The sequence below is a fragment of the Octodon degus genome, unplaced genomic scaffold (assembly GCF_000260255.1).
Source record: "Octodon degus isolate 3935 unplaced genomic scaffold, OctDeg1.0 scaffold00028, whole genome shotgun sequence".
Lineage (NCBI taxonomy): Eukaryota > Metazoa > Chordata > Mammalia > Rodentia > Octodontidae > Octodon > Octodon degus.
Window position 1 is genome coordinate 19,152,639 of NW_004524604.1, and position 8,372 is coordinate 19,161,010.

Consider the following 8,372-nt stretch of genomic DNA (forward strand, 5'->3'; position numbering starts at 1 on the left):
TTATGTTAAGAGAGCTAGGATCCAATTGCTTATTTAAAATTTGTATGTCTATTTGCAAATGTATTTGTAGAGATATGGTATAAATCCACAGTTGCCGACCCTCACTCTTTTTTTTTTTTTTTTTTTTTGGTGCTGGTGACCAAACTCAGGGCCTAAGCATGTGCTCTTAGCACTGAGCTATACCACCCGTTCCTCCTGCTATATTAATATTTTAAGGTGTAATTGAAGACTGTATTAACAGCTTTATGTATCTGGCTGTAGATGAACTGATTGAATCTTAGGAGCAGACATTCTGGAGCTGTAGGGGGAAGCTTCACAAATACCTGCTTCTGCTGGGTGTGGTGGCACATGCCCATAGCACTTAGGGGGCTGACGCAGTAGGATTGCTGGGAGTCCAAGACCAGCCTGGGCTAAAAAAGAGAGACTCTGTCTCAAAACACAAGCTTCTGCAAGGCACCTACTGTGGAAATCAGTCTTTCATATAAAATAGTACAGTCCAGGAGTCTAGCAAAAAGTATAACTGTACTGTGCCTTGGAGTCTAGTAATTCTAGAATCCCCTAGAGATAGCCTAGAAGGCTTGAATCTCCCCCAAAGGATTCTGGGTTCTTTTGAAGAAAATTAGATCATATTTTTTCAAATAAGAGTGAAATGCTCTTAATACACATTGGATCTTTAAGACTTTGCAGATCTCAGAATCATTTCTCAAATTCCCAAAGCCAGGTAATTTGGCATAAACCGGTCAAAATTGCTAATCCCTAAAAGTCAAATAGGTGGTTCAGGGTCATTTGAGGGTTTTTTCCCCCATATAAATATTTTAACTTCAGTATCTATTCTAAATTACAGAGAAGAGAGCCAGGTATGGCGGTGAATACTTTTGTAATCCCACCACTTGGGAAGCTGAGAGCAGGTTTGCCATGAGTTGATAGCCAGGCTGGACTACAAAATGAGACCCTGTCTCAAAAAGAAAAAGAAAAACATCACAGGTGATATTGTCACTATTTATATCCCTTAGGACTTTGGTCCAGAGGAATATGGAAAGGATCTTGGGTGTGGGAAGGATAGAGATAGGAGTCTGCAGAATCTGGTGCCTCTGAAATTGTTACTGTATTTCTACTGTCTTTCTTCCCTTTACAAAATTTGGTTTGTTATAAAATGGCTATATCTAGTTAAATATCTCTATTGCTTAGAAAAAAATCATATAGGGATTCCATTTTACTTTATTTTTTATTTTTATGTATTTAATACAGGGTCTACAGCGTCTCACCACATAAACTGGGCTTGTGATCTTGCCTGTTTTTTAGCCTCTCAAACTCTGGGATTACAGGCAGGATTATAGACCTAAGCGGCACCACACCCAGTCTCACTCTCCCTCAGCAGGCCCCAGGGGCAGGGCCAGCACACAGGCTTGGGATCGAACCCTGCCCCACTGCATCTGCCTAAGCAGGCATGTTAATCTGCTGAGCTATCTGGCTGGCCCAGGGATTCCATTTTAAATGGTGCTGGGATGTAGGTGAATGGTAGAACTGAGAAGTTCAAGGTCTGGGGTTTGACCCCTGCACTGCCAAAAAAACAAACAAAAAATATCCGTACAGGAAACTGTTTTCCAGGGTGGCTGTACTATTTAACATTCCCAGCAGCAGCATTGGAGTGATGTAGTTTCTCTACATTGTCACCAGCATTTGATGTCACTGTTGTTTTTTTTTTTTTTTTTCCTTTTTTGTATTTGGTTTAGGGTCTCACTGTGCAGCTCAGACTCAGTGATCCTCCTGTTTTCAGCCTCACAGTGCTGGGATTACAGTCGTGCACCATCATGCCCAGACTCTGTGGCCCGCTCAGCACGCCTGGGGCAGGGCCAGCATGGCATGTGGTGCTGCGGGACCAAACCCGGCCGCCTTGCTTGCCTAATCAGGCACTTAGTTTGCTGAGCTCTGTTGCCAGCTGAGACACTGGTTTTTCAAATCTTGTAGTTTCTGATCTTGCCATTGACGTTTTGTCCTGGATAATTCTCTTGGTTTTAGGGGTAGCAGGATGTTGAGCAGAATCCCTGACCGCCATACTCTGGCTGACAATATCACCCATCTAGTCAGTGTGGCCAGGAATGTCTCCAATAAGTGCCACCACGGGAGGCAAAAATCATCCCCTATTACCAACCAGTGACGCAGACTGAGAGAAGAAAACCAAAGGTTCTGGATATGCTGCCGTGCTCCTGCTCTCCGCCTTCGTTTTACCTTAGGAAGTGGGATTTAGACAAAGGTAGTAGTATTTCATCATTATTTCATTTCTAGTGAGTTTCTCTTCCAGTCAGCTTCTGTTGGTACATTTTAGGTATACATGACAATCACATTCATCACAGACAATTTGTACTTGTATGTGATGTAACTTGATCCTTTTTTCACTCTCCCATTTCAAAAAGGTAGTACTTTAAAATAAATAAGGTTTCTTCTTTGCTTATTAATGAGATAAAATAATAAATTCCATGTTGCAGTCCTTTTCCCACCTCTGGTGCTAGGGATCAGACTCAGGACTTCTGCCACCAGGCAAGCCACTCTCCCAGCCTTTAATTGTCTCTTAATGTGTTTATCCACCCACCCTCAGCCCCACCTCTGCAGCCTCTGAGGTCTTAATTAGCAGGTCTGATTGCATCCCCTGCCTGCAGCTTCCTCTCCTCAATGAACAAAGGAAATGACTCTTCTACCTGCCTCCCTGCGGACCTCCTCGGCTGCCAGGGCCATGCCTGTTCCTGCGGAGGCCTTGGCTGCTGCCCTACAGCCAGCACTGCCTTCATAGGGGTTTCACTTTATATTCTTAAGTGCACTTTTGTTGGCAAGTATGTTTTATGTTTGATGTTATATATATTTGTTTATAGGAAGCTGCTTGCATTTGTTGTATGTAAATGTGTTCTATTAGATTGAGGATGATTATGTTAAGAGAGCTAGGATCCAATTGCTTATTTAAAATTTGTATGTCTATTTGCAAATGTATTTGTAGAGATATGGTATAAATCCACAGTTGCACATAATTATATTAACTTTTTTTTTTTTTTTTTTTTTTTGGAGACCAAACACGAGGCCTAAGGATGTGCTCTTAGCACTGACCTATACTCTCCGTTCCTCCTGCTATATTAATATTTTAAGGTGTAATTGAAGACTGTATTAACAGCTTTATGTATCTGGCTGTAGATGAACTGATTGAATCTTAGGAGCAGACATTCTGGAGCTGTAGGGGGAAGCTTCACAAATACCTGCTTCTGCTGGGTGTGGTGGCACATGCCCATAGCACTTAGGGGGCTGACGCAGTAGGATTGCTGGGAGTCCAAGACCAGCCTGGGCTAAAAAAGAGAGACTCTGTCTCAAAACACAAGCTTCTGCAAGGCACCTACTGTGGAAATCAGTCTTTCATATAAAATAGTACAGTCCAGGAGTCTAGCAAAAAGTATAACTGTACTGTGCCTTGGAGTCTAGTAATTCTAGAATCCCCTAGAGATAGCCTAGAAGGCTTGAATCTCCCCCAAAGGATTCTGGGTTCTTTTGAAGAAAATTAGATCATATTTTTTCAAATAAGAGTGAAATGCTCTTAATACACATTGGATCTTTAAGACTTTGCAGATCTCAGAATCATTTCTCAAATTCCCAAAGCCAGGTAATTTGGCATAAACCGGTCAAAATTGCTAATCCCTAAAAGTCAAATAGGTGGTTCAGGGTCATTTGAGGGTTTTTTCCCCCATATAAATATTTTAACTTCAGTATCTATTCTAAATTACAGAGAAGAGAGCCAGGTATGGCGGTGAATACTTTTGTAATCCCACCACTTGGGAAGCTGAGAGCAGGTTTGCCATGAGTTGATAGCCAGGCTGGACTACAAAATGAGACCCTGTCTCAAAAAGAAAAAGAAAAACATCACAGGTGATATTGTCACTATTTATATCCCTTAGGACTTTGGTCCAGAGGAATATGGAAAGGATCTTGGGTGTGGGAAGGATAGAGATAGGAGTCTGCAGAATCTGGTGCCTCTGAAATTGTTACTGTATTTCTACTGTCTTTCTTCCCTTTACAAAATTTGGTTTGTTATAAAATGGCTATATCTAGTTAAATATCTCTATTGCTTAGAAAAAAATCATATAGGGATTCCATTTTACTTTATTTTTTATTTTTATGTATTTAATACAGGGTCTACAGCGTCTCACCACATAAACTGGGCTTGTGATCTTGCCTGTTTTTTAGCCTCTCAAACTCTGGGATTACAGGCAGGATTATAGACCTAAGCGGCACCACACCCAGTCTCACTCTCCCTCAGCAGGCCCCAGGGGCAGGGCCAGCACACAGGCTTGGGATCGAACCCTGCCCCACTGCATCTGCCTAAGCAGGCATGTTAATCTGCTGAGCTATCTGGCTGGCCCAGGGATTCCATTTTAAATGGTGCTGGGATGTAGGTGAATGGTAGAACTGAGAAGTTCAAGGTCTGGGGTTTGACCCCTGCACTGCCAAAAAAACAAACAAAAAATATCCGTACAGGAAACTGTTTTCCAGGGTGGCTGTACTATTTAACATTCCCAGCAGCAGCATTGGAGTGATGTAGTTTCTCTACATTGTCACCAGCATTTGATGTCACTGTTGTTTTTTTTTTTTTTTTTCCCTTTTATGTATTTGGTGCAGGGTCTCACTATGCAGCTTGGACTTGTGCTGACCCTCTTGTTTTCAGCCTCACCAGTACTGGAATCACAAGCACGTGCCACCACACCTGGACTCTGTTTTGGCTCAGTCTGCCCCAGGGGCAGGACCAGGGATCAAACTCTGGTCCCTGCTCTTGCCCAGGCAGGTGCTTATTAGTCCACTGAGCTATCTTGCCGGCCATTTGATATCACTATTTTTATTAAAGACATTGTCATAAGTGCATAGTGATATCTCATTGCCTCAATTTGCATTTCCTCAATTAGTAATGACATGAAATATTTTTCATGTGTTTTTTTATTCTCTGTTTATCCTCTCCAGTGAAATTTCTGTTCTTCTGCTTATTTGCCAATTGGATTGTTTGCTAACTGAGCCATATCTTGGTACATATATATTTATGATTGTTCTCTCTTCTTCTTGGATTATTCTTTTTACAAAGATGTTCTTTGCCTCTCTTAATCAGTCTTGACTCTAAATTTATATTGTCTGCAATTAGAATCGCTACCCCTGCGTTTTTTTTTTTTTTCCAGGTTTCTGTCTCATGGAGTATTGTTTTCCATCCTTTGACTTTTAGTCTATGAATTTTTGAATTAAATGTGTTTCTTCTATGCAGCATATTGTTGGGCCTTGCTTCTTGCTCCATTCTGCTAGTCTTTCTTTTGATTGGTGAAGTGAGACCGAAATGAACCATATCTTTAATCCTTTTCTTATCAATCCAGTGACTTAAGTCATTAAGTGAGCTGGACATGGTGGTGCATGTCTGTAATCCCAGTGCTCAGGAGGCTAAGGCAGGAGGATTACCATGAGTAAGCCTTTACTACAAAGGGAAACCCTGCCATAAAAATAAATAAATAAGTCATTAAGTGGTAATTTTTAAATCCTTCCAGGTAAAATGTATATAGAATTTCAACTTGATTTTATAACATAATGAGCAGAAAGATTCACCTATTTATTCTCTGCTCATTTCAGGATATGGTACTAATACTGTGTAATAGCCAAAATGTTTCAAAGATATCTTAGAATGTTTATATGTAAAGATACATATTTTGTACATAGCTGTCATCATATTCTAATCAGCAAAAGAAGCTGATTTGTGTAAAGATTTCAGAATGATTTTGTGAAAAATTAGGAAATTTCCTTTTTGTGCAGGATAGTAAAGATAGATTCTAATTTGTATGCATCAGTAAATTAATAATCTTAGCTACTTGATATACTTTATGATTGTCAATACTTTTTTATTAATAGTCATTAAGAGCCACACAAGCCATTTTTAAGATCCGAAGATAACACTCCTAGAGGGCTGCTTCTAGGATGCACAACAATAGAAATGCTTTTCACATGCATATTAATTTTTCCTCGTTTTTTTATTTATTCATTTTTAGTTTTTATTTTAAATTTACCGGGTCTCCCTCCACACTAACTGGAATAGAACCTAGAACCTCACACATGCTGCATAAGCACTGTCCCCCACAGCAATCCCCCCAGCCTTTTCCCCCCTTTTACAATTCTGTGACAGGGTCTCTATGAGCTACCCAAGCTGGCCTCGATTTACAGTCTTCCTGCCTTAGCTTGCCAACTAGCCAGAATCACAGGTGGATGCCACTGCTGCCAGCTTATCTATGCGTTTTTTTATTAAACACTATTTCCTGGGGGCTGGGGATGTGACTCAGTGGTAGAGTTCTTGCTCTGCATACACAAGGCCTTCGGTTTGATCCCCAGCACTGCCAAGAAGAAAAAAAAAAAACAATAATAAATAAGACCAAACAAAACCAAACACTACTTCTGGCTTTGGTTTCTGCACATTGAGAAAGTCTTGGAGCAACTGGCCGCGTAGCTCCGTGGTAGGGCTTAGCACTACAAATCCTTAGCGCCACAAAAAGAAAAAGACAAATAAGTGTATAGTTGCTTGTTTTTCTGTTTCTGCATCCAGAAGCATATATTTGTGATAGTTTTAACTACAGATAAATTTGGGCTTAATCTGGTTAGAGAAATGTTTTTGGAAACCTTACCTTAGTTTCTTTTTAGACTTATTCTGTGTTCTGTGTTCTTGCACAAATTAGTAGAAAAGAGGATTAATTCTTTGTGATGGGGAAAATATAATTTGTTGTGAAATTTTACTGTATTTTTAAATAGATTATTAGTAATGAAGAAAGGTAATTTCATATGCTAATATGGTAGCGCTAGCCTGGCAGCTATTAAAATTACTTCTGGAAAAATAAAATCACTTCTGAAAATTATAATCTAAACTGATTTGGGAAAGTACAATCGAACAGTGAATAATTGATCTACACATGTTGGTAAATTAAAGCCATTTAATTTTATGTGTCTTGTTCATTGTTTTGAGTCTGCATACATATTCAGCAACTTTCAAGTGGTGGAAGATTCAGTCAGATGATCCGGTCAGATTCCTAACTACACTGGAATCTTACCATCTCTGAGACTGTGGTATCATTTTGTAATAGGAAAATAGAAGGATGATAAACAGATTTCTTTTAAGAAAGGAAGGGGTTAGGGCTGGGCGATTAAGGAGATCACGATGATCATTAGATCAGCTGACTTTCCTGAAGTTTATTTGATTATGTATCACAGTGATTTTATTTTATTTTTTCCCCCGCTCCCTTCCTCATCACAATAATTTTAAAAATGGGTTTTATTTAAAGGAAATTATAGGTAAAAAGAAATAGTGATAATATCAAGTAATAGTGAACCTTTTTTGTGTTTTAGAAAAAGAACGCATTAAAGGTGAAGATTATAAACCAGATACATTAGATTTGGCAAATTTTTATTCCCTCATTTCCCAACTACTTGGGCAAGAGCATAAGCTCCCAGATTCCAAGGTGCTCGCGTGTCCTGTCCCCAAGCCCCCTGAAGCTCATGTATTCTCCCTTTCTGGAAGCCGGCCCCCTCCATCTTGGCTTCATTACAAAACTGCCTGTCCCAGCAGAACGTGCGACTGTCCTGCTCTAGAAGCTACCAAGTGAGCTTCTCCACAGTTTCATGGATACTGACCAAAAACCTGGACCCTTAAGGCCAGCCATTGAGCCCCAGGGCACGGCGAGCACGGCACCTGCACGCTTGCGTGGCTTTTCCCGGCCTCCTGGTTATACATGGACCTCCCGGTGGGTGCTGTGATGCAGTGTTTTGTGATACCGCTGAGGAACCATGAGTAAAAATGACAACAAACTCTTGAGTCTTTCATAATGTGTTGGAAGTAAATCTACTCAGTGCTTGCCCCAAGGAAAATTTTAATCAATGAAAGAAAATTTCCCAGTGATTTGAAGGGAAACACCAGCTTTATCTTAGAGCAAAGGCCACAGAGGCTCTGCTTACAAGGCAAACAGAAGTGAGACACCTATGTAGATTTGCCTCCCCACATTAAATTCATTATCTTGATTGTGGCAATTGATTCATGGATATATATATATATATATATATATATATATATATATATACATACAGATAAATAAGTATATGACAGATATACCACAGTGCAACTGAGGGAAACAAAATCTTGTTACTCAAATATATTTTTGGGACTTGAAGTCTCAACATGACATTTTGAGAAATATAGAATTTCAGATCTTATCTCAGATATGAAGGCTGAGAATCTATTTTAATAAAATCCCCTAGGGCTGGTGAGATGGCTCAGTGGTCTAAAGCACCTACTTAGAACAAGCTTGGCAAAGCACAGGGACCGCGGTTCA